The sequence below is a fragment of the Xyrauchen texanus genome, chromosome 19 (genome assembly GCF_025860055.1).
Source record: "Xyrauchen texanus isolate HMW12.3.18 chromosome 19, RBS_HiC_50CHRs, whole genome shotgun sequence".
In the NCBI taxonomy this organism is placed as follows: domain Eukaryota; kingdom Metazoa; phylum Chordata; class Actinopteri; order Cypriniformes; family Catostomidae; genus Xyrauchen; species Xyrauchen texanus.
The window spans coordinates 29,277,051-29,304,592 of record NC_068294.1 but is presented as its reverse complement, the minus strand read 5'-3'; the positions used below and the strand labels follow the sequence as shown (position 1 = coordinate 29,304,592).

Genomic DNA, 27,542 nt, shown 5'->3' with positions numbered 1-27,542 from the left:
ATACATATTTGTTTGAACATTTTTCTTCTTAGGTACCAGGGTTGATGGTTGAACTTATTCAGTCAAAACAACAATATTTCTAAAAAAAAAGATGAGATTATGTACTTTTCAATTCAGAAAACTTGCCATTTTCACTTGCCATGATGTAGTAAGGTCCAAATTATATTTACTCTCTGTAGTCATAATTGTTTGTAACAGAAGGGGAAATAATGTGGTAACAAGGTTGTAAGCAAAATGTAGGACAATTAGTCTTTCTGCAATAGCATTGCTCTATCATGTATCTGGCTGTGAAGTTTTTCCCCTTCAGTTCGTCATCAATTCTAAGCTTGTGTCCATACTTTGTCATTTATTTATCTGAACACCACAGTGAAAGCAAATGCCACCCTTAATGGTTGGGTAAGTAATGGGTAGCACTGCAAGCATTCACACACTAACCAGGGAAACAAATTAGCTGAAATTCCAACAATGTTGTGCATTGGATAGGCCAGCACTGCCACATTCATCAGGTAAAGACAGATCTGGCATGAATTACAAGAAACTAGATCAAAAGCCTGATGCAATGTTAAAAGGACTTCATGCTATATTTGTGAACAGATCACAACCATTTTGATATAATTATGTAAATTGTAGGTTAAATTCATGGTAGCATCCCACAACATAACAATGCATTAAAAAATGACTCAATGGGCAGTTTGAATTAATTGTCAACAGCTCTCACTGTTGCTCTGAAAACCAGAGAGGCCTTTCTTTGAGCATAATATCAAGTCCAAAGAGCAGCTGTGTGCATCTGCCAATGCAGTCCTTCACAGCAGAGAGAACAAAGGTGGACAGGACATTTTGAGAAGTGGGATGAAACTTGTTGAACTGCTTATATTTTAATTTCAAGCTGTCATTTCAGGCCAAGTTTCTCTCTGCCTCTCCACACAACTGATTTAAAGATTCAAGTGTCAATGTCACGCACATGGCCATAATTAATTAATCTAATGTGAAAATGTTGGTTCCAGTGTCAACAGACTGACATCACTACAGCAGAGTTAACACTACTTGCATGTGGACGCCTCACACCACTTAACAGAGCTGTCACCAGGAAATGTACAAGTGACTTGGAATAGCCAACACAGCGGGGGTACAAATCCGAAATGTATAGGACAATCACCTTTCATGTAATTTTTTGATTGTATTTTTCAGATACATAAATCAATTACATTTTTTTTGTTTATTTGTTTATAATATGTATAATATGTTTGTTTATATGTAAATATAATAGTAAAAAGCTTAATATGAAGATATAACATCAGCTCTTAAAACATGAAGAAAACACTCCCAGTAACTGCAAAGCTTAACACAGAAATCGAATGTGTTAAAATCTACCATGACTGTGGAGAAATGTAATGTTTAATATAAAATAGGGACTGGCAAATGACTCCAAATATATTCTACCAGAGCTTTTATTGTGTTTTAATATCTTGTGCATTATTTATAGCTTCTTTTGTTATATTTTATTGGAAACGACCATAAAAATGTTACTTATTGAGTAGTTTCATGCAGTGTCATTATTACAAAATGCATGCAACTATTACAAATATGAACTGCCCTCTCACTCTCTTTATCTAAAAACAAATAACTCTCATGCTATGAACGTCACTTGGTGCTTGCTTTTGTTTTGATAGCGCACAGGGTCCTTAGACTGGCACAGTCCTTAGAGTTCACTTACCTCCCAACTAACCTACAATAAATGACAAAAAAACACAATCTTTCAAATGTTCAGCACAACTGAAGACATGAGAGCCACATGATTTTAATAAAGATCCTTTACTCATTGAAGCATACAGCTGTCTATCAGAAGATTATTAGCAAACGTCTAGACCTGAAATATTCTATGCAGACTTTGTCAGAATTTAATTTCAACAGATCTGGTCCATCTAATAAAGCATCAGCATGGGAAGTTGATCATCACAGTTTTTACTAAGGATAGGATGACAAAATTGAAACAATAAGTATGCAGGTAAGATGACTGTTACATTTATTATATCTTTAGAAAGAAAGCCGGTATTAAAATATAGTACAATGGGGTGAATATGGATATTAATTTATATGACATACATATGACAGATGTTTATATGACTATTATCCACCTTAGTGAGCATAATCGGCCTAAGAATTCAAATCTTTTTTATATTGAATACCAATTCAATGATCGCCTGTGGGCATATTGCGAGATCTACTTAATGCTCTTTTTATTACAAAACTGCTTGATTTGCTTAAATCCTCTTGAGCAGTGATTCTGTGAGAAATGGCCCCAAGGTTTCTTCAGCTTAGTAAATTTTCTGTGCCAACCACACAGCGAGAACACACTGTAAATATATGCAGTTTCCAAAAACATAATTTAGCATAGAAAATGGTTGTTTTTTTTTTCTTTAAGACATATAATAGTATTATTTTGTATGGTATGTTAAGTTTTGCATTTCGAACAGATTTCTCACCACCACTGACATTAGAAATAGTGCCATTAAAATAGTGCTTTTAACCTGAAGGCTGGTGAGCCAATCCCAGGCAGGACTTACCAAGGAACTGAAAACATACTGAATTAGTATTTTGCCACCAAGCAGGGCACTTAACCCGTAGTTGCTCTAGGGTGACTGTCCAAAAAAATCACTATTATAAGAAGGAGAGGAGTAAATTGCTCAATTGCAAACACTGTCTGAAATCAATCAAATCTAGAACATGTCTGCTCATCAAAGGAATGTTTAGAGAGTTCAAACAATGCTTCAAACCTTTATACAATTTTTGACAAATGTAACATTACTTATGTTTGTTTTATGGGTCTCAGTTACAGATAAGATATAGAAAATGAATAAATGCAATTAGTTGTCACATGTTAAGATTCTCTGATAATGTGTGGCAGTGCTTTCCTCTTTTTATTTTCACATTTTAATTTGTTTTATAGCATTTTTCTGCAATATTGGTCAAACTCACACAAAACAGAAGCAACATTACTAGATATAAGTCACATTGAAAAGTTAATGTTAACTTTATGATAAAACAGACAGGTAAAGTTTCAATAATTTCTGTGATTTTATTTGTTAGGGGGAACATATAATAATAATAACAAATATTGTTGTTATTATTAATACTACTACTACTACTACTACTACTACTACTATTATTAATGTTAATAAAAATATTGAATAATAGAGAAATTAAAGGTTAAAAGTTTCGACATACATTTCAGGACCCCAAACATAATAAATATCAATATCAACAGTCTTACACAATGTACATTATGAGTTGTAGTAGGCCTACTCTAATTCGGTAAGCATGAACAAGAAAGGAAATGGCCATAAAATCCATCAATACCAATTTTCATGACATGAGGCAGTTTGCTACAAGTCCAGATGTGTATGTTATATTTTAAGTTTATGATATGGAAAAACGTGTCTTCTAAATGTAGGTTAAAATAATAATAACAATAATAATATGTTTATTTTATATAGCGCCTTTCTTGAACCCAAGGTCACTTTACATGAGAGCAAATACATGAAATACAGCACATGAACAAATAACACATACATTTAAAACCATACTGCATTACTGATTTGCTTGCTGGAGTATCCTATCAGAATGGACCAACACTGTAAAGGTCCTCCATAATAAAAAGTTAAAACAAACCGTGTGATTTAAACCATGCATGGTGATTAGAGGAGAAATGTTCAGTTAGCAAATCAAAGTTCTTGACCATGACCATTTCTCTCTCAACATCAATGCTGTATGTACTGAACAAAGCTGCAATATCAGCTGCCTTAAAAGGCTCACTGATTAACCTGACTAAAAGATTCATGTGACATCACAGCAGTGTCAATATGTATTTTGTAGAGAGAGAGAGAGATGGGAGAGAGTATCAGTGAATGTTCAAATTAAGAGTGACAGTTCAATTGAATATGATATCTAGTTATGAACTGAACTTAATTTAACCTAGATTCATTGAAGAAAATGTTTAGGCCATATTTGTCAATCTAGCTATTCTATACAATTTACCATCATTCTACTGCTGTCATAAAAGGGAAAGGTACCCAAAAATGAAACATTTCTCACCATCATTCCATCCCAGATTTGTATGACTTTCTTTCTACTGCTGACAAAAGATTTTTTACAAATTTCTCAGCTCTGTTGGTCCACACCATGCAAATGTATGGTGGCCAGAACTTTGAAGTTCCAAAAAGCATATAAATGTAGCATAAAAGTAATCTAAATGTCTCCAGTGTTAAAATCCATATCTTTAAAGGGACATGATAAGTGTCGGTGAGTTCAATAATGAAGTCCATTTTAACTATAAATCTCCACTTTCACTTTCACATTCTTCTTCTTTTTATGTTTTTGCCGATTTACATTATCAGGCATATTGCCACCTACTTGGCAGGGAGGAGAATTTATAGTAAAAAAGGACTTTTATATATGTATATATATGTTGTGGCTTACATTTCAACTTCCAACTCATCGGCTTTAGAACCATGCAGCGGTGTCGAGGAACAGCAGCACTGATACAGTATGGTGAATCACTAAAAAAACAGGAGCCATATGCATACGTTTCAACCAGGATTGAAAGCAGCTTTGCGTTTTTATCATACTCTTAAATAATGTGTTCAAATTAACTCAAGAATACATCTTGAATATGACGCTTAGTGTTATTTTATTTCGTTGTTAAATTGTGTTTGCTTCGTAGGCTTGGTCACTAGGGCACATCAGAGTGCCAATGGTAAATGTTCAGCATCCACCCACAGATTCAATATTCATAAAATAAAATATCTTTTAATATTATGTATCTTATAGCTCCATGCATCGCCTCCATTTGCTCGACAATAACAATCTGTGATTTATTAAACTTTATTGCATTCATTCATAAGTGTCAGTGAGAACTCAACTTTGTGTTAATACCAACCCATTGGTGTAGCCATAGTGTCATCATGTCATATGCAAGGAGATTAAATAATATAAAAGCAATAGCTTACATCTGACCATTTTCTTAATATTTTAAAGAAAAATACTGAACTCCAGCCAGGTCTCCTAAGCAATCATATTGGCCCGGTTGCTAGGGAGGATCTTTGGTCGCTAATGTCTGGTTCTCGCTATCAGTGGGGCGTGTGATGAGTTGTGCGTGGATACCGTGGAGAATAGCATGAAGATTCCACACGAGCTAGGTCTCCGCAGTAACGCGCTCAACAAGCCATGTGATAAGATGCACAGATTGATGTCTCAGACGTGGAGGCAAGAGAGACTCGTCCTCCACCACCCGGATTGAGGCGAGTCACTATGCCACCACAAGGATTTAGAACGCATTGCAAATTGATCTTTTTGAGTTTTGCTATTGTGTGTAACTGTTATTAGATTATACAGACATATCACTTCAAGCCAGAGGGTTGTTTACTAATATTACAATCTGTAATTTAATGCATATATTATTCAAAACGTCTAGGTTATGTATGTAAACTCAGTTCCCCTATGGAGGGAACGAGACGTTGTGTCGAAGACGTTGGGTCTCTCTTGAGCGCCGAATATGTCTCTGATCTATGAAAAAAGGCCAATGAGAAGTTGGCAGATAGTATTTGCATACCCCGCCCCCGGACATACGGGTATAAAGGCGAGGCAATACTATGAGTTCATTCAGGATTTTTCCTAGGAGCCGGAAATGTTCCGGCCACAACAGTGGCTCGGCTCAGCAACGTGGCAGGGAAGACACAACATCTCGTTCCCTCCATCGGGGAACTGAGGTTACATACGTAACCTAGACGTTCCCCATCTGTCGCTCACTTCAACGTTGTGTCGAAGAAGCGACACTAGGGGTCCCACTTGAATCGTGCCATGAGCTGAGCTGTGTACGTGAACTGCTGATACAGAAGCGGGCAGGTACTCTTACGTGCAAACGCGACCAGCTGTATCAGGCTGCACGTACCCTTCCCCCATGCCATAAAAAGTCATCAGATTCGTTCTGGTTACCCTAACGAGGGGAACAAGGTGATGCTTGCCAACCTGGGAATGGGCCAAGCCTGGCCTGGCCTCGTTTCTCTCTATGTTTCTCGCTTAGAGCAATTACGGCCGGGGCCCTTACATGCATCAAGGGAAGGGGGTCTTACCCAGTTTCCTTTTCTTTCAGGGGAAAAAGACCCTGCGGAGACACACCTGCCCGAAAGGGGAGATCAGTGTGGTAAATGCATCACATGGGCTCTTTAGGCGACATGTGGAAAGTGGCGCGGTGGTAGATCCAGCCTCAAGGAGGGGGGAGTTGCTACACACGGCCTGGTTATGATAAGACAATGAGATGGCATCGACAACCCAGTGGGGAACCTCTGTTTGGAGACAGAGTTCCCTTTCCGCTGTCCCCCGAAGCAGACAAAGAGATGCTCAGAACATCTCGAGCTCTGCGTGCGGTCCAAATAGGTACGCAAAGCACGTACTGGACACAGCAACGAAAGGGCTGGGTCTGCCTCCTCCCAGGGCAACGCTTGCAGGCTCACTACCTGATCTCTGAAGGGCATGGTAGCAACCTTGGGCACATAGCCCGGCCGCGGTCTTAGGATCACATATGTGTCTGCCGGACCGAACTCCAGGCAAGTGTCGCTGACAGAGAACGCTTGCAGGTCCCCGATCCTCTTGATGGAGGCGGGCGCGATCAGCAAGGCCGTTTTGAGAGAGAGGGCCCTGAGTCCAGCTGAATCTAGCAGCTCGAAGGGGATCTCTGGAGGCCCATGAGGACCACTGAGAGATCCCAGAGATTACGTAAGCCTCGTCCTTGGCCCTGATGTTTCTTAACCAGTAGTGGCCGGTTGATTTGTAACAAAGTGCTCCATAACCAGTTTTACTATCATTCTCTTTTTTTAAGAAATGCGAATAAAGTATATTTTTGTATGATGACAATGTCTCTGACTCATATCGGTGATATGGACCTGTGTATGCCTTCTGTAGGGGCTAGTGTTAATTCTTTGGGTGAAATTCCCAGGGTGGCGTAGTTGGAGTGTAAATGGTACATCTTATTAATTTATTATAATTCTTTAGACAACCCCCCTTACTGCCCTCATCTCACCCGCCACACAAGGAAATCTGACCTTTAGTACAAAAGCTAGCATGATCAGTGTCACAAATTTGCTTCTATGATTAGTGTCCTACAAATAATACATAATCTTATATCTGACTAAATATCACTTGTTAATTTTATTTAATATGTTTTTATGTTTGTTTTTTTCCACAGATTTTTGTATATTTGCAAGATGAAATTAGATTTTGAATGCCAGATATTAAATGTGGTCTCAGACTTTTGGGATTCCAATATATTTAATATACATAATATATTAATTGATTTAATTCAGGACATTGTTGTCATGTGTTCTTCCTGTCTTGCAGAAAAGTATGAGGAATTGTACTGCTTTTCTTTCAATTCTAATGTTGACAAAGCTGAATGAGAGCATTCGTGTGAATTTTTAGATCTGAAGGCGGAGTACAGTCAAATGGGACTTCCAAATAAACTATGGCATGCCACACTCATCAGCCGAGAGTATAGAGTTAGTACATAAAACAAATACCGTCTAGGTTACGTATGTAACCTCCATTCCCTGATGGAGGGAACGAGACGTTGTGTCAGAGAAGCGACACTAGGGGTCTCTCTTGAGCGCCGATATTCACCTCTGAACTATGAAAAAAGGCCAATGAGAGTTGGCAACCAGTATTTGCATGTTCGGCCCCCGGACATACGGGTATTTAAGCGGCGCAAATACGGGAGTTCATTCAGGATTTTTCTGAGGAGCCGGAAATGGTCCGGCCACAACAGTGGCTTGGCTCAGCGACGTGGCAAGGGAGACACAACGTCTCATTCCCTCCATCAGGGAATGGAGGTTACATACGTAACCTAGACGTTCCCCTTCTGTCGCTCTCTCCACGTTGTGTCAGAGAAGCGACACTAGGGGTCCACTTAAAAAGTGGCATGCGCTGAGCCGTGTACGTGAACTGCTGATACAGGAGCGAGCAGGTATACTTACGTGCAGAAAGGACCAACTGTATCAGGCTGCACGTACCCTTCCCCAATGCCCCATTTAAGCCATCAGACTCCTTATCGTTACCCTGGAGGGGGGAACAAGGTGATGGCCGCCAACATGGGAACGGACCAACCTGGCTGGGCCTCTTTTCTCTCTATGTTTCTCGCATAGAGCAACTACGGCCGGGGCCCTTACACGCATTGAGGGAAGGGGGTCTTAGCCCTCATTCAGGGTGGAGAAGACCCTGCGGAGGCCACACCTACCCGGGAGGGGAGGAAAATTTTAGTGGCAAATACATCACATGGCCTAACTTAGGACCTATGTGGAAAAGTTGGTGAGGTGGTAGATCCAGCCTCGTAGAGGGGGGAAGCATACAGCACGGCGACCGAGGCAGCTGTAACTGCCTAAGGGAGACACGGGAGTCAGCTCGTGAGGGGACAGTACCGTGGCATTAGCGGCCCAAAAAATGGGATCTCATGGGAACAGAGGCGCACTGTTTTCCCTTGGTTAGGGGGAAAGGGTGCTAGGCGCAAGCGGTTCACCTGGTCAGATCGTCAGCATGCTACCGAGTTCTACGGGCTCGGACCTGAGAAAACACGGGACGATACTGACTCAACTCGGAGATTATAGAATCTCGCAAAAGTGTTAGGTGTTGCCCAGCCCGCTGCTCTACAGATGTCTGCTAAGGCGGTGCCCCTAGCCAGTGCCCACGAGGACGCAACACTCCTGGTGGAGTGAGCTCGGCCCCGCAAGGGGGGGCATGGCCTGGGTGTGATAAGCCAAGGAAATGGCGTCAACAACCCAGTGGGCGATTCTCTGCTTGGAGACAGCGTTCCCTTTCTGCTGTCCCCCAAAGCAGACGAAGAGCTGCTCAGAGCGTCTAGTGGTCCAGATAGATATGTAAAGCACGTACTGGACACCGCAGTGAAAGGGTCAACCTCCGGGCACCTTTTAGGAACCTGACAATTAAGTGGTGCTTACCAAGACACTTGCCGTCTACCGTGTCATGGTAAGTCTCATACACCTTGAGGGTGGAGGGGGACAGCCTCCTCTCCAGCCTCTCCTGTAGAAACACGAGCACTGACCTAACCGCGCACTTCTGTGGGTCTTCGGCTTGGGAAGTGGGTCTTCGCCACTTTAGGGCGTAAAGATGCCTGGTCGAAGGGGCTCTGACTTGGTTGATAGTGTCTATTGGTAGGCCGCCTAGCTGTTCCGCATCCCGTCCAGGGGCCAGACGTGGAGGTTCCAGAGGTCTGGGTGCGGATGCCAGGGTGTGCCCCGTCCCTGAGAAAGAAGATCCTTCCTCAGGGGAATTCACCAGGGAGGGGCTGTCATGAGGAGCGTGAGAGCCGAGAACCATGTCCGGGTGGGCCAGTAGGGGGCCACCAGAGTGACTTGCTCCTCGTCCTCCCTGACCTTGCATAGCACCTGTGCAAGAAGGCTCACTGGGGGAAAAGCGTACATGCGCAACCCCGCGGGCCAGCTGTGCGCCAGAGCATCTGTCCCGAAGGGAGCATCTGTGAGGGCATACCAGAGCGGGCAGTGGGAGGTTTCCTGGGAGGCAAACAGGTCTACCTGGGCCTTGCCGAACCTGTCCCAAATTAGCTGGACCGACTGGGGGTGGAGCCTCCACTCCCCGCTGGGCAAGCTTTGTCTTGATAGCGCGTCCGCTATCACATTGAGGTTGCCCGGAATGTGAGTGGCGCGCAGTGACTTGAGTCGCTGCTGGCTCCAAAGGAGGAGACAATGGGCGAGCTGTGACATGTGGAGGGAGCGTGACATGAACGGGCCTCGGTTCCACCGGCCTGCGGCTGCACGCCCGTTGCACACGGTGCCCCAACCCAGTTTGGAAGCATCGGTCGTAACCAGAACACATCAGGACACCTGCTGCAAGGGCACTCCTGCCCTTAGAAAGCAGAGGTCTGTCCAGGGTTTGAAGGCTTGGCGGCAGGTAGTGGTAACTTTCACCTTGTGCGTGCCGTGGCGCCATGCTTGTCTCGGAACTCAAGTCTGGAGCCAGTGCTGAAGTGGTCTCATATGTATCAACCCCGCCGCGGAGGATGCCATATGCCCCAGGAGCTGTTGGAAACGTTCTAATGGGACCACGGCGCCTGGCTTGAAGGAAGCAAGGCATTCCAGCACTGACTGAGCACACTCGCTGGAGAGACGTGCTGTCATTGAGACTGAGTCTCACTCCAAACCGAGAAAAGAGATGCTCTGGACCGGGGTGAGCTTGCTCTTCTCCCAGCTGACCTGAAACCCTAAACGGCCGAGGTGCTTGAGCACCTGGTCTCTGTGTGCGCATAGTAATTCCCGCGAGGAGGCCAGAATGAGCCAATCGTCGAGGTAATTGAGTATGCGTATGCCAGCTCCTCGGAGCGGGGCAAGAGCCGCCTTTGCAACCTTCGTGAAGACACGAGGGGACAGAGACAGGCCGAAGGGGAGGAGTTTGTACTGATACGCCTGGCCGTCGAACATGAACCGCAGAAGGGGTCGATGACGAGGGAGAATCGAGACGTGGAAGTACGCGTCCTTCAGGTCCATCGCTGCGAACCAATCTAGATGCCGGACGCCAGATAGAATTTGTTTCTGGGTGAGCATTTTGAACGGGAGTTTGGACAAGGTCCAATTGAGAACTCGCAAGTCCAAGATCGGTCGTACGGCACCACCTTTCTTGGGTACAGCGAAGGGCTGTATAAACCCTTCTTCGTTTCGGTTGGAGGGACAGGCTCTATCGCGTCCTTCATTAAAAGGGAGGCGATTTCTTCGCGCAGGGACTGAGCGTGTCTGTTGTGCACTGCGGCGAAATGAACGCCCACGAAGGGGGCGGAGACCTGGCAAACTGAATTGCGTAACCGAGTCGAATGGTCCGGTGTAGCCATCGCGACGGGTTGGGCAGTGAAAGCCACGCCTCTAAGCTCCATGCTAGGGGCACCAAGGGGATGAGAATTTTGGACCTGGCGGGGCTTCGCAGCGGTGCGGAACAGGTAACGCGCCGTCGGGGGGGCACGTGGCATCCCGAGGCTCTGGTGCTGAGAGCAAACTCAAAGCCCAGCTGGGGGCGGGTTCGTGACTGAGGAGGAGGTCCGACGCTGGCGTCCTCTGGACTCGTCTGAACCGGCCAGCCGGGGAACAGTTGTGGGGCTGAGGGCGGGGGCACTGCATCCAGGAAGCCAGGACTGTTGAGGCCTGAAAGCAGAGTGCCATGAGAACGGCATTTGCGGGCCATGTGGCCCAGAGGTAAAGGAAATAGCTCTTTTATTGAGAATTTGGGTACCGCAGCCCCTGTTGAGGGGTCCGGCAAATGAAAAAACAAAAGATTCTCCTCCCGGCCCTCCACCGGGGGACGGAGCAGTCTTACCTCCTCCGGAGCGAACTTCTTGCACTCTGGATCCGCTGTCTCAGGAGCGCGTGGGAGACTCCCGGGTCCTTGATGGAGTCCGTGAGACAGGGGGCGTACGCTTCCCGCGGTTTGCTCGACGCCGGGGCTGAGAGCTGGGCCCGGGTTGGGGCGGAGAAGAAGGTCTTCTGGCCGTGGGCGGACGCCCTCGGCAAGCAGATGGGGCCTGGGCCGTGGCGGCAGGCTTGCGGCGAGGCATGATGTGAGAAATGGCCTCCGTCTGCTTCTTCACCGGGGAGAACTGCTGGGCGAAGTCCTCAACGGTGTCGCCGAAGAGACCGAACTGGGAGACAGGGGCGTTCAGAAAGCGAGTCTTGTCGGCTTCACGCATATCAACCAGCCATCAAGTCCAGCCATTGCTGACGTTCCTGGACCACCAGTGTGGCCATCGCCTGCCCGAGCGCCTGCGCTGTGACCTTCGTTGCTCTTAGGGCGAGGTCGGTCGCTGAGCGCAGTTCCTGCAGCGTGTTGGGATCAGGGCCACCCCCGTGCATGTTTAGCAGTGCCTTGGCTTGGTGGACCATGGCATGCAGGGCGGAAGCGGCATGTCCGGTAGCGCTGTCGGCCTTCGTGGTGAGTGAGGATGTTGCTCTACAGGACCGGGAAGGGAGTACAGGGCGACCCCGCCAGGTGGTAGTGCTTCCGGGGCATAGGTGGAGCGCAACGAGGCGGTGCGACGAGTGGAGAGGGGTGCTGTCCATGAAGACGTCAGCTCATCATGCACCTCTGGGAAGAATGGAACCGGGGGGGGGGGGCGAGGCTGTGAGCGGCGCCCAACACCCAAGAACCAGTCGTCCAGCCGTGATGGCTGTGGGGAGGATGGAGGGTTCCAGTCCAAGCCCAAGCTGTTGGCTGCCCGGAAAAGCATATCGGACATCTGTGCGTCGGCCTCTTCCTGGGCGTGCAAGCCCGAAGGCGGCAGCCCAGAGGAGTCCTCGGCATCAGAGCCCACGCCCTCCGATGTCGCGGCAAACTCGTCTGCTTCCATCGCAAGAGGGTAGGCAGACTGGCTGTGAGGCGAGTCGCCACCACTTCGAGCGGGGACGGGAGTTGAATCGCCTCCATCGCCAGCCGCATCTTCCTCAATCCCGTGGGAAGAAGGAGCGACGTGGGGGGCAGCTGGAGTGGCTTGCTTATGGTTGTAAGCAAGCCGCAACGTTGTCATGGTCATGTTCTCGCAATGAGAACATGAACCATCTACAAACACAGCCTCGGTGTGATCGCTACCCAGACACACGAGACAACACCTGTGGCCGTCAGAAGCGGAGAGTACTCTACCGCATCCAGGAACAACACAGGGGCGGAAAGGCATCTTGAAAAAGACACGTCCTTAAAAGGACGTTCAACGCCGCTGTGTTTTTGCTCTTTTAGAGGAAATTACTCTTTTAAATAAAATCACTCTTTTATGAAGAAAAAAGAACTCGTAAGAGATCTTTATTATCTGCACTGTCGAAGCGCTCAGGGGCAGGAAGTGCACAGCCGTGCAAACAGGAGAAAGCCGCTGTTGTGCACTGTAGAATCCAACAGCATGCAGCAGAGGAATAGCAGGAACTCGGTGTGTACACGCAGCAGTTGCAGACACAACCATCGGCTCTGAAGAAATTTTCTGAATGAACTCCCGTATTTGCGCCGCTTAAATACCCGTATGTCCGGGGCGGGACATGCAAATACTGGTTGCCAACTCTCATTGGCCTTTTTTCATAGTTCAGAGGTGAATATCGGCGCTCAAGAGAGACCCCTAGTGTCGCTTCTCTGACACAACGTGGAGAGAGCGACAGAAGGGGAACTACAGTACTATGCAAATGTTTTAGGCACTAGGTGAAAAATTTTGCATAGTGAGGATGTCTTAAAAATAATGCCATAAATAGTTTTAATTTATCAATTGACGTTATGCAAAGTCCAGTAACCATAAAAACACTAAATCAATACTTTGTGTAATCACATTCGCCTTCAAAACAACACCAACTCTCCTTGGTACACCTGGTCACAGTTTTTCTTGGTTGTTGGCAGATAGGATGTTCCAACATTCTTTTAGAATTCTCCACAGTTCTTCTGTCTATTTAGGTTGTCTCAATTGTTTCTGTCTCTTCGTGTAATCTCAGACTAACTACTGATCCAAAGAATGTGTTTTTATGTGTTACTTGTCTTCTCTTGACACAAGTGTGTGATACTTACCCAGCTGACCTGTTTGTGCCATCGCAGGCAGCTCCAAGTTTCATAGCAGAGGTCGATTTCCCACGCTGTCATACTACTGCAATGAAAACCATGTGAGTCTCTCCAGCCTCAAAATTCATCTACCCTTTTTAATGAGGCTGTGGAGAATTTGCCGGCATCTCTCTGCCTGCCAAATATTCTGTCATCAGAAGTCGGAGGCAAGTTCAAGGTTCTTGTACATTGTGTTCTAGACACTTTTTATAAAAAATGCTCAATTTCCGAAGAACCATATTTATGTGATGCAGCTTGTTTTAGCTCCAAACTCCAGCTTGATATGATTTCTTTGCAAACAATGTACATGGTTTTTCTTCAACTTGGCATAACAGCAACTCGCAGTCCATTAAATACTAAACTGTACATTTACTATAGCAAGAGACTAAATGTGTCATGCAGCATATGCCTGATTTATGAATTACAACAACATTAATGGGTGTTTTAAAAGCTAGGTCAAGCACTTTCTTCACCCTTGTGGGTTTGCCTCTCTGGTAAAGGACATTTATTTAATTGAGGTCAAATACTCCCCTTGGAGTCTCTGTGATTACTTTTGGACACATTAATTCAAACCACATGGAGAAGCTAGTGTGTGACTTCAACATGAGTATCATGGTGGTGGGACTCAAAGGGGTCAGTTCGATTTTAATATCTGCCCATTTTCATCCTTCTTAAACCTTAAATGTAATATTGCAAACTCAGCCTTTAGAATTTTATGAGGACAGGGACAAATTCTCATGAAGTGGAGCCCATTCCATGATCTGCTTTTCTAGATTTTGTGACCTGGGGGAGAAAAGATCTTGCATTTTTCCCTAGATTGAGAAAAATTTTGGATGATGGACGCTATGATGAAATATTTAAACATATGCAAAAACCTGCTCAACCAGTCAAATATGCATTCTCTTTAGTAATACTTTAATATTACTATTTTCCACATTTTAGAATAATAGTAAAGATATCAAAACTATGAAATAAGGAACAGAAGGAACTATGGGAATTATGTTGAAAGCCAAATATGTTAAACAGGTCAAATCTATTTTATATGTTTTTAGTTTTTTTTATGCATTTGGCAGACGATTTTATCCAAAGCAACTTACAGTGCACTTATTACAGGGACAATCCCCCCAGAGCCACCTGAAGTTAAGTGCCATGCTCAAGGACACAATGATGGCGGCCGTGGGGATCGAACCAGTGACCGTCTGAACAGTTCTGAGCTTTAGCCCACTACGCCACCACCACTCCATATTATATTTTAGTGTACTAAGTCTGGTGTGGAAGAATTTGACTGGCTTGCTCAAAGCTTACCTGAATCCCATTTGGGAAATTTAGGATGAGTTGGAAAGCCAACTGCGAGCCCATCGCCCAACATCAACGACTGACCTAACTGATGTTCTTCTATCTGAATGGGAGAAAATCCCCACAACCATGTTCCAATATCTAATAGAAACCCTTCCCATAAGAGTGGAAGCTGTTATAGCAGCAAATGGAGGAGTGAGGACCAACATTTTTCCTTATTAACCCCCATGGTTATGAAATTAAATGTTCAAAATAAAGATATCATGGGGTGTATGGGTGTGGGTGTCCACCTACTGTTGGAAAACCCCTTCTCTTAGACCAACTTGAACCAGTATATAGCAGCTCCCCTTCAGTTTTTCTGAGATTTTCACATAGTCCTATTTTAACTTAGATTGAAATATCACGACTTGAGACCACTTAGTGTTTTAACAACTATGATAAAGATATTTGCAATGAATCCCTAGATTGTACCATGGGAGGGTTTCTTGGCAAAGTAGACAGTCTTGTATGGGTGCTTTGAATCCATCTGGCTTTTATTCCTTGCCTATTTTTGCATTGTTGACTTAATGATTGGAGACCCTTTCCCCCCATTTGAGATAAGGAGGGCGTGGGAATGATATCCTCCAGTGTTGAAGAAATAATAGCAGTGCTGAGTGTGATAGCTTTTTGACCTACAAAGCAATAGGGAGTCATCAGGTTGAATAATCAGAGATTAGCCTTCCAGCAGAGAGTATTGGCACTTTTCCACTGCACGTTGCTGTTCGACTCGTCTCAACTCTACTCACTCGGAGCTTGCATTTCCATTGCAGTTTAGTGCCATCTCTATGTGGGTGGGATTATAGGTTGATCTTCATAGTTGTGTCGCATCTACTGCTGTGACATCATCTTAAACGCGACACAAACTGACCAAAACAATATCACAACTGCTAGCTTTTAGCTACTAGCTCATTGTGCTGCATAAAGCAGTTGTTGCATGGTGAATTTACACAAGTGCAACAGTTAAATTGGCCTGGTTCTTTAAGAAGCAAGCTTCCAGTAGCTGGTCAACTAAATAAAGTGAAGCTTTCAAGTGGAGTATAGAGTTAACATAACAAAGTGTGGCATAATGAGCTAGAAGCCCACCTGTCTGTATTTAAGTAGGTTCTGTGACATCATTAATCTGCGCTTGTATTTAGGCTTGAGCGCGTCTTCTGTGAGTTCTCACCGTTTTGTTTGGTGCTGCACGCTGCTGTGACCGCTCCGAGCGCGTCTTCTGTGAACTCTCGCCTGCTTTATTTCGTGCCACACGCTACTGTGACCATTTCGAGCGGACAACTGTTTGATGCTGCGACCCATTGTGTCCCACTACTAACGTGGTTTTGGTTTCCTCCGGATGGCTGTTGTGCGGGTGTCTGTGCCCTTCAGGTGCGGGTATGACAGGTTTTAATTGATTGTTGCTAAAGTGTAGCAACTGGTCAAGTAGCAACTCGCCTGCGTTGTCTTTTTAGTTTGAGATTTGACGTGTGAATTATGACTGTGGTGAACCATTAAAAGGATGTCCTTTTGGATACCTGAACCCGCAGCTACGGTAGTTCACCATCTACCTTCTGTTAAAATATATATGTAGATCTAGATTGACTTTTAATCATTTTTGTGAATTTCAGGAGAACTACAGTTTGTGCAGTGTCACCGCTGTTTTGTTATAGGTTGTTTTGATACTGCTGTGCTCAAATTACACCTTCATATTCTCTGCAGTGCTTACACGCACTTCCTCATTGGATGCTTTGCTTATTTAAGGTTTTGTTATAGGTTGTTTTTCTTCTGCTTTCTTTGTATAATTGTCTTTTTGGTAACTATCATATTTGTAAATTGATTGTTTTATTCATTTGACACGTCTTGATTTGTGTATTTCATTAATTTCTCTTGTTTTGTTTTTTTTGGTTAAAGACTACTGAATTTGGTTATTTGCATTATTAATTGTTTTTCTTTATTGGATTGGGCCTATTGGTGGATGAACTTGTTTTTGTCCATCCACCTGCTAGCTTGTATAATCCTGTTTTTTTCTTCTCTTTGTTGTATGCGTATGGTGTGGAGAGTGTGTGTTTTTTTAGGAGCTGCGGCCCTTTTTGCTTGGGCAATTGACCGTTCCTCTCCCTGTTTTGGTGGTGGTGTTTACACCGTGTGCCGTGACTGATCACTTCACTGGGGCTCTTGTGCTGTGAGTGTGAGTGTGTAGTGCGTTTGAGGGGAACAAAATATATCCTTTGCGAGGGCACCTCCTAAATAGAGGCCGCAGCTGTTTTTCTGTGAACTTTGTATTTGATTGTTTGAGGCTTGTCGCCTTTCTGTGTCCGGGTTTTTATTATAAATTCTAATAAACTTTTTTGTACTTTGCATAAATACCCATGTCTCCATGTCTTCCTGTCTCTAGTGGGGAACCTGTGCGCGGATAATATTCTCTGGGTGAAATTCCCAGGGTAGCGTAGTCGAGATTAAACTATAGTGTTCTTTGTCTTTGTGGTTGCCACAAAAGCATACCATCTTCCATCGTGGTTCAATGCCTGTCCAGGGCACTCTCCCTCCCATTGCTCGGCGGTTTAGATAGCATCCATTTGTTCGAACCACTTCCACTTTTCCTTGATGGTTCTGTAGTCACTTTTAAGTGTTTTTAACTTTTCCCTACACTGTTGGTAGCCTTGTGCGGCCAACAGCTGAGACCATTTCTTTTTTCACAATTCGAAAGTCGCATGAACAAATGATACTGCTACCTCTGTTTCTAACTTTAAAACTAGCGGGTTGATGTCGCGTGTCGGAAATCCAGTGACACTGCTAGTGACGATTCTCCCTGAGAAATCAGTGATCTGCAGGATTTTGACGTCACACTTAGTATCGATTCGGCTTGCTTGGAACCTTGACCGATGTGGTACAAAAAAGGTACCAGGTACCAGGTACTATCCACAGTGGCAAAGCCCCAAAAAGTGAGTCGAGTTGTACCATGCAGTGTAAAAGCCCCATATGTGGCCATTTGAGTTCTTGTTACTGCACAGTAAATTCCTTCCAAAAATGGCAGGTTTCTAAAAACACAGTTAGTTTAATTTCTGTCACCAAGATTGACTGAGTTTGTCAATGTTTTGGCTTGAGCTCTCATCTGGAGTGTTCTCATAGAGCGTCACCAGCCCCTAAAAACTCTCTCATCACATTTGAACTGTTTACATACAGGCTTAAAGTATAAGGCTTACAGTGCAGTACTCTTATTGAATGTTTATGTTGGTTTGTGGGACAAGACTGAATGCTACTTCTATAAATACAGATTTATTTGATTGTCATAATAATTGATGAGCCATCAGACGAAATCTAGAAATGTTTTGACCTCTCAAACAAATGCAAATTATTCAGTACTGTATATTTTAAGTAACACAAATAAAGAGAATGCTAAAACTCAAGGTCATTTGTGGTCAAAACTATGGATATACAAAAATGATTCTCATATCAGTTTCCTGTTGTAAATTCTCAATACTGCTGCTGTTTTTCACCATTGTTTCTGAGTGAATGAGTGAATATTTACAATATTTACAGTACAGTATGATAAATATAACATTTTACCTTTTTTCTTCATGAATATAAAATCCCATTTCCAGCAGCCATCACGACAACACCTTATCCTTAAGTAATCATGCTAAAGTGCTAATTTGGTACTAGAAAATCACTTGCCATTATTTCAAACACAGTTTAAATCTATTTCAGAATCAGAATCAGCTTTATTGCCGAGTATGCTTACACATACAAGGAATTTGTCTTGGTGACAGGAGCTTCCAGTGTTCAACAATACAAACAATACCAAAAACAGCAGCAAGACATAGGTAATTAAAACAAAAAGGAATACAAAATAAATAATTATACATATACGTACATACACTCACCTTCATACATACCCACGTATACACACGTAGTGCAAATCTATTACAATCTGTTATATAAAGAACATAAAACAGTATATTATGTACAGAGCAATGTAAGTAATGGCAGAAGTGGATATGTTGGATAATATAAATATAATTAAACTGTGTATTGCACATAATTATTGCTCAATGGGGCAATTTAATTGTTCATTAGATAGATAGCCTGAGGGAAAAAACTTTTCCTGTGTCTGACGGTTCTGGTGTTCAGAGCTCTGAAGTGCCGGCCAGAAGGCAACAGTTCAAAAAGGTAGTGGGCTGGGTGAGTGGGGTCCAGAGTGATTTTACCAGCATTTTTCTTCACTCTGGAAGTGTATAGTTCTTGAAGGGGGGGCAGGGGGCAACCAATAATCCTTTCAGCAGACCAAACTGTCCTTTGTAGTCTTCTGATGTCTGATTTCGTAGCTGCACCAAACCAGACAGTTATTGAAGTGCAGAAGACAGACTCAATGACTGCTGAGTAGAACTGTTTCAGCAGCACCTGTGGCAGGTTGAACTTCCTCAGCTGGCGAAGGAAGTACAACCTCTGCTGGGCCTTTTTCACAATGGAGTCGATGTGTATCTCCCACTTCAGGTCCTGTGAGATGGTAGTGCCCAGGAACCTGAATGACTCCACTGCTGCCACAGTGCTGTTTAGAATGGTGAGGGGGGACAATGTTGGGGTGTTCCTCCTAAAGTCCACAATCAGCTCCAGGTTGTTTTGAATGCACCAGACAGCCAGCCGTTCAACCTCCTTTCTATTATGCAGACTCATCATCATCTCGGATGAGGCCGATGACAGTGGTGTCGTCTGCAAACTTCAGGAGCTTGACAGAGGGGTCCTTGATGGTGCAGTCATTCGTGTACAGGGAGAAGAGTAGTGGGGAGACAACACATCCCTGGGGGGCACCAGTGCTGATGGTACAGGTGGTGGAAGTGAATTTTCCCTGCCTCACAAGCTGCTGCCTGTCCGTCAGAAAGCTGGTAATCCACTGACAGGTAGAGGTGGGAACAGGGAGTTGGTTTAACTTATTCCGGAGTATATCTGGGATGATTGTGTTGAAAGCCGAGCTGAAGTCCACAAAAAGGATCCTTACGTAAGTCCCCGGTCTGTCCAGATATTGCAGGACGTGATGCAATCCCATGTTGACTGCATCATCCACAGACCTGTTTGCTCGATAAGCAAATTGAAGGGGGTCCAGAAAGGGTCCAGTGATGTCCTTCAGGTGGGCCAACACCAGTCTCTCAAATGACTTTATAACCACAGATGTCAGGGCGACAGGTCTGTAGTCATGTGATAGTCAAGTCCTGTGATTTTAGGTTTCTTAGGGACAGGGATAATAACTGAGCATTTGAAGCAGCATGGGACTTCACACTGCTCCAGTGATCTATTGAAGATCTGAGTGAAGATGGGGGCCAGTTGGTTAGCACAGGAACAAAGGCACGCTGGTGAGATGCCATCTGGGCCTGGAGCCTTCCTTGACCTTTGCTTCTGAAAGACACGACACACATCGTCTTCACAGATCTTGAGTGCAGGTAGTGTAGCAGGAGGGGGGAGGAGGGGGGTTGCAGGAGGTGTTGGTTGAATTAAGCTTATCATTGTCTTTGTGTTTGTTTTTGAGTTGCCACAGTATGCAATAGACTGGCATGTCTTAAGGTCTATTTTAGGTCAAAAATCAGTCAATCCTTGTTTTGAGGTATGAAGGCTTTACAATGCTTGAAATTGCCTAAAAAAAAAAACTCTCTGTGGAGATCGTCAAGAGCACCAAATTCCTTGGTGTTCACCTGGCGGAGAACATCACCTGGTCCCTCAACACCAGCTCTATTACCAAGAAAACCCAGCAGCATCTCTACTTTCTTCAAAGTCTGAGGAAAGCACATCTCCAACCCCCCCATCCCCACTACATTCTATAGAGGGACTATGGAGAGCATCCTGAGCAGCTGCATCACTGCCTGGTTTGGGACTTGCACCGTTTCGGACCGCAAAGCCCTGCAGAGGATAGTAAGGACAGCTGAGAAGATCATCAGGGTCTCTCTTCCCTCCATCAAATACATTTACAAAAAACACTGCATCCGCAAAGCAACCAGCATTGTGGATGACCCCACACTCCTCACACAAACTCTTCACCCTCCTGCTGTCTGGCAAGAGGTACCAAAGCATTCGGGCCCTCACGGCCAGACTGTGTAACAGTTTCTTCCCCCAAGCCATCAGACTCCTCAATACTCAGAGACTGAACTGACACACACACACACACACACACACACACACACACGTGTCCTGAGTTGAACTTTAATAATTGTCACTTCATACCTGGCTGCTACCTCAATAACTGTTATGTGCATAGAACACTATCTCATAGTATGGCATTTTTAGAAACTGTCATCTTATTGCACTACTGTGTACTGGTCGGCGCTGCACTGTCTCTCACTGTGCCTATTGTCCAGTTAATTTTTAGTAAATTATTTTACTGTCCTGTACTTTTTACACACGTTTGCACGTGCACTTCATAAAGGTATGTTATTTAGTCTGTGCAGTCTCATGTGGTTCTGTGTTTGTCCTATGTTGTTTTATGAAGCACCATGGTCCTGGAGGAACGTTGTCTCGTTTCACTGTACACTGTACTAACTGTATATGGTTGAATGACAATAAAAACAATTTGACTTGATGTACATGCATTGCATTATTGCATATAATGAATATGTGACCCATTTTTTACACTGTTTGTTAGGAAATTAAACCATACTTTGGTATATGCTTTGTGTATAGGTGCTGACTGAGAAAGACTGGGTTTTATTTGGACAATTTTTCACACAGGTTAGCCTTACATTTTTTATTTACATGTTTTTCTGAGATACTGCTGCAGTGCAAACATCAGCTAAATTTTTAGAGACCGTATAGACTGAACGCATTGTTGCCCTAAAAAAGCTAGATGCAATGCACATGTAACACATGCATATATAACAGGTGTCTCTCAAGACGCGCTTTAAAACACTGCTCGAGTCATAAGGAGATGAGACAGTTAATGGGGCTGGCTGGCTATTATCGAAGGTTTGTGCCTAATTTTTCAGACGTCACCAGCCCGCTGAATGATCTCACCAAAAAGAGAGCTCCAGACACGGTCTAGTGGACAGAACCATGCCAATGGGATTTCACACAGGTAAAAGCTACGCTTCTGCATTCCCCTGATTTCTCTCTCCCTTTTGTTTTGCAGACAGACCTATCAGACAAGGGGCTGGGTGCTGTTCTGTCCCAAGTGCTAGAGAGAGATGAAGTACAGCACAATAGAGAAGGAATGTGTCATCAAGTGGGCGGTCCTCACTCTCCGCTACTATTTGTACTATATTGATGAGCATTCACCCTCTGTTCGAACCAAGCCCCACCCCAAAGGCTCCACCGCAAGAAGGACGCCAACGCCCAGATCACCCGTTGGTATCTGACACTCCAGCCATTTAAGTTTGAGGTGGTCCACAGACCGGGGGCACAGATGGCTGTCGCGGACTTCCTCTTCAGAAAAGGTGGGGAGGAGTGGGCTGTCCGGATGGTTCCCCCAGTCGGTGGGGGTATGTGGAGGTGAGGGCGTGGTAGAGCACCAATTTAGGGAGAGAGAAAGCTGTAAGGACATCCACCTGAGATGAATTGTGACTAATTACCATTTCTATGTTCACAGTGAGAGTTGGGGGAGGTAATAGACGGCCCAGTACAGAGAGAGAGAAGAAGAAGCTGAGTCTGTGTGAATGTGACTGCTGAAAAGAAAATCTTTAAAGTGACTTAAGAAAAGCATATCTGTGTTTATTTTATTATGCTGAAAAGCAAAGTTTGTGTACACTGAAAAATGTTGCGATTAAAAGTGACTTACATTGGATTGTTCACCCGGCTCCCTCTTTCTCCTTTGATCCAAATATGAACCTTTGCTACAAAGACTACAGTTTAATATATGTCTTCTGAAGCAGTCACTTTGGGTGAGAATCAGATCAATATTTCAATGCTTTTTTGCTATTGAACTGCACTTTCACTTTCAGAATGTGTAGGTGAAAGTGGAGATTTATAGAAAAGAACAGACTTAAAATGTATCTGTTTCTCACACACATCTATCATATTGCTTATGAAGATAGGAATTTAACCACTGCAGTAATATAGATTACTTTTGTGCTGCCTTTATGGGACTTTTGGAGCTTGAAAGGTCACCATTCACTTGAATTGTATGGACCAACAGAGCTGAAACATTCTTCTAAAAATCTTTAGTTGTGTTTTGCAGAAGAAAGAAAGTCATACACATTTGGGATAGTATGAGGGTCTGTAAGTGATGTGAGATGAGACAGTTAATACTATTCTGATGATAGTGAAACTTTGTAATATGGCACTTTTCGTACCACTGTCCCCTTAAGATGATTCGCTGATGTTTTTCCTCTTTTGTAAGTCGCTTTGGATAAAAGCGTCTGCCAAATGAATAAATGTGAGGATTAAAATCTCAGGGTTAACTATACCTTTAAGCATTTTATTTGACTTGGTCTAGTATGCAACCATCCGTTGTGCCCTAGAAATCACTCAGAAAATCCTAGCAACTGCACAGCAACATGCTTAAAAACATTGAGAACACTTAAGCAACACCCTGATATCAATTCTTAACACTGTAGTATTATGGTGGTAACTTTTGCTCCAGCGAGCACCCTTCACTTTGTCTTCAGAAAATTTTAAAATGTAGTTCATGCATATGATTACAAATTCTGTTTCTGAGTGCATCATTGTAATGAACCAGTAAGATTGTTTGCGATTTAATGTTTGATGGATCTTGTTCTGTCTTTTAGATACAATCATCTTGATGGAGAAGCTAAGGAAGTGTCATTGATCAGTTCCTGGAATGTGTGAGGCAGCTTATGCAACAGTTTCCATGTTCTTTTGAGTTCAATGAGAGGTTTCTTCTCAGCATCCACAACCACATCTATTCCTGTCTCTATTGCAACTTCATTTGTAACAGCCAGAAGGAAAGGAGTGGACTGTTGTTTTTAACCTGTGTAGCTGATGACATGAAAAACAATTATTTGGTGTTTTGTGGATGGATATTAGGCCTACAGGGGTTAATATTAACTGCACCTACTGAATTTGTTTTATTTCATGTGATTTTTATTTCGGAGATTAATGAGGCCCAGTACTGCGCCCTACTGTTTCAAGTATGTCAGAGCATGTTAAACGGTCTATGTCTTGGTCTTTCATAATTTTAACCAAAACGAACCTTGTTGTTAACACATATTTAATTTAAGAGGTTTTGATTCCCTTTTCCCTTTATGAATGTAAAAGGGTATGAATGTGATTGTGTAGGTTCTAATGTGCCACTTGAATAACTGAACGATAACTATAAAAATGCTTTTTATTTCACTGTTAATGGCATAGTGCTCCCAAAAATGAAAATTCTGTCATCAGATTTTTCATGTCTGTTTGAAAAATTCCCTTAATATTTTTATCTACAAAAACAATTTGTCGATTAGATGTTCAGACACTGGAGAAGTTTGTATAATCTATTTGATTGTGAGCTACACCCACGTCAGTCTGAGCTGGATTTCCTGATGGCTGTGAAAGAAGTAACACAACAACTTGAAAAAGAACTAGCTCTCTATGAGAAGGTAGAACAAATTCTGCTTTTAATCTCCTTTAAAGTGCGAAAACTGTTTTCGTTAATACATACGTTATATTAATGCAATTTCTGCTGTAGTGGTAAACTCTTTTCTCCTTGCAGAATCTGGCTATGCTGAATAAGGTGCGTGCAAAAACCCTTTACATGCAGAAGGGGGTGTTGAATAACAAGCAGACCCTTTGGGCCACTGGCAAGTGAGCCAGCCGTTCAACCTCCCTTCTATATGCAGACTCATCGTCATCTTGGATTAGGCCGATGACAGTAGTGTCATATGGAAACTTCAGGAGCTTGACAGAGGGGGTCCTTGGCAGTGCAGTCATTGGTATAAAGGGAGATGAGTAGTGGGGAGAGCACACATCCCTGGGGGGGCAGCAGTGCTGATTGTACAGGTGCTGGAAGTGAATTCCCCCAGTCTCACTAGCTGCATGCTGTCCATCAGAAAGCTGGTGATCCATTGACAGATAGACTTGGGAACAAAAATGATCCTTGCATATGTCCCTGGTCTGTCCAGATGTTGCAGAATATGATGCAATCCCATGTTGACAGCATCATCTACAGACCTGTTTGCTCAATAAGCAAATTGAAAGCGATCTAGAAAGGGTCCAGTGATGTCCTTCTGGTGGGCAAACACCAGTCTCTCAAATGACTTTAACCACAGACATCAGATCGACAGGTCTGTAGTCATTAGTTTTTGGGTTTCTTTGGGATGGGGATGATTGTGGAGCATTTGAAGCAGCAGGGAACTTCACACTGCTCTGTTGAAGATCTGTGTGAAGATGGGGGCCAGCTGATCAGCACAGGATTTTAGACAAGTGGGTGAAACACTATATGGGCCCTGTGCTTCCCTTGTCTTTTGTTTCCAGAGTACACGGCACATCTCCTCTTCACATATCTTGAGTGCAGGAGGGGGGGGGGAGGGAGGTTGCAGGAGGTGTGGATGTTTGTGTTTAGTGAAGGTCAGAGCGGGTGTGTGGTGTGAGACTTGGCCTTTCAAATCTACAGTAAAAGGCATTCAAGTCATCAACCAGTTGTTGGTTCCCTACAGTGTTGGGGGATAGTGTCTTGTAGTTATTAATAATGATGCAGGGTCCACACTGATGCAGGGTCATTAGCTTAAAACTTGTTTTTCAGCTTATCAGAATAGGTTATTTTAGCCAATCTGATTTCCTTATTTAGTGTGTTTCTGGCCTGATTTTACAATATGTTATCCCCACTTCTGTATGCATCCTCTTTGGCCTGACAAAGCTGCCTGAGTTTTGCTGTAAACCATGGATTGTCATTGTTGAATGTTAAATAAGTCCTAGTAGGAATGCACATATCCTCACAGAAACTTGTATATATGATATCACAGTATCTGTGAACTTGTCCAGATTAGTGTCTGCAGCCTCAAATACTCTCCAATCAGTGCAGTCAAAGCAGGCTTGTAGTTACAGCTCTGCTTCTTTGGTCCAACTTTTTACAGTATTTGCTACATGTGTATCTGATTTCAGTTTCTGCCTGTATGTTGTAAGAAGATGAACCAGACAGTGATCAGAGAGTCCTAAATCTGCTCTAGGGACAGAGCGATATGCATCCTTTATTGATGTTTACCAATGATATAGTGTATTCCTGTCTCTGTCGGAGGCATGTAATGTGCTGTCTGTATTTTGGCATGTTACATGATTTATATTTATATGTATGTTACATGATTTATATTTATGATTTCACATTGCCATGTACAGATGAAGTCAGAAGTTTACATACACTTAGGTTGAAGTTATTAAAACTCATTTTTTAACCACAACACAGATTTAATATTAGCAAACTATAGTTTGCTTTTGTATATATAGTATACATCTACTTTGTGCATAACACAAGTATTTTTTCCAAAAAAATGTTACTGATTGTTTCACTTTTAATTGTCTATATCACAATTCCAGTGGATCAGAAGTTTACATACACTAAGTTAACTGTGCCTTTAAGCAGCTTGGAAAATTCCAGAAAATTATATAAAGCCTTTAGCCAGTTAGCCAGTTAGCTTCTGATAGGAGGTTTACTGAATTGGAGGTGTACCTGTGGATGTATTTTAAGGCCTACCTGTGCCTCTTTGCTTGACAACATGGGAAAATCTAAAGAAATCTGCCAAGACCTCAGAAAAGTAATTGTGAACCTCCACAATCTGGTTCATCCTTGTGAGCAATTTCCGAATGCCTGAAGGTATCAGTTTCATCTGTACAAACAATAGTATGCAAGTATAAACACTATGGGACCATGCAGCCATCATACCACTCAGGAAGGAGATGCATTCTGTCTCCTAGAGATGAAAGTAGTAGTTTGGTGTGAAAAGTGCAAATCATACCCATAACAACAGCAAAGGACCTTGTGAAGATGCTGGAGGAAACAGGTAGACAAGTATGTATATCCACAGTAAAACGAGTCCTATATCGACATAACCTGACAGGCTGCTCAGCAAGGAAGATGCCAATGCACCAAAACCACCATAAAAAGCTAAAGCTCTGGTCTGATGAGACAAAAATTTAACTTTTTGGCCATAATGACATTGTTATGTTTGGAGAAAAAAGGGTGATGCTTGCAAGCAAAGAACACCACACCAACCGTGAAGCATGGGGGTGGCAGTATCATGTTGTGGGGGTGCTTTGCTGCAGGAGGGACTGGTGCACTTCACAAAAAGTTGGCATCATGAGGAAGGAAAACGATGTGGATTTATCGAAGCAACATCTTGTTGTATTACAAATTTATAAAATGTTAAACACAATCATATATATAAACTGGGAAAGTAGAGTAGACTGCATTTAGCATTTAAGGTATAAATGATAAATATATCAGCTGTTAGAAAGAGTATTCCAGCAAGAGATTTCCTTCCGGTTCTGTTCTCTCTATTGTAAATTAAATTAGTCAGACTACTGACAATCTCATCCTCTGTCTTTTAATGGCTATTGGAGCCCCAGCCCCAGTTGTCTAAATAGTTAGGCTGATTGGATTAGCATCTCTGTATCTGAATAGTTATGCTGATTGGATTAGGACTGGTAACAATCTAGAGTCTAGGGTGGGTTTCCTATGCCTGTATACATCATTT

At 43.4% G+C, this 27,542-nt stretch overlaps 1 long non-coding RNA gene across 1 annotated transcript; it reads left to right on the top strand.

The window, feature by feature from the left end:
* Positions 1-1,785: 1,785 nt before the first annotated feature.
* On the top strand, positions 1,786-22,657 carry LOC127659435 (uncharacterized). Its single transcript, XR_007972538.1, has 3 exons — positions 1,786-2,005; positions 22,049-22,407; positions 22,505-22,657. It is a non-coding gene; the product is annotated as an uncharacterized LOC127659435 (long non-coding RNA).
* The last annotated feature ends 4,885 nt before the right edge of the window (positions 22,658-27,542 follow it).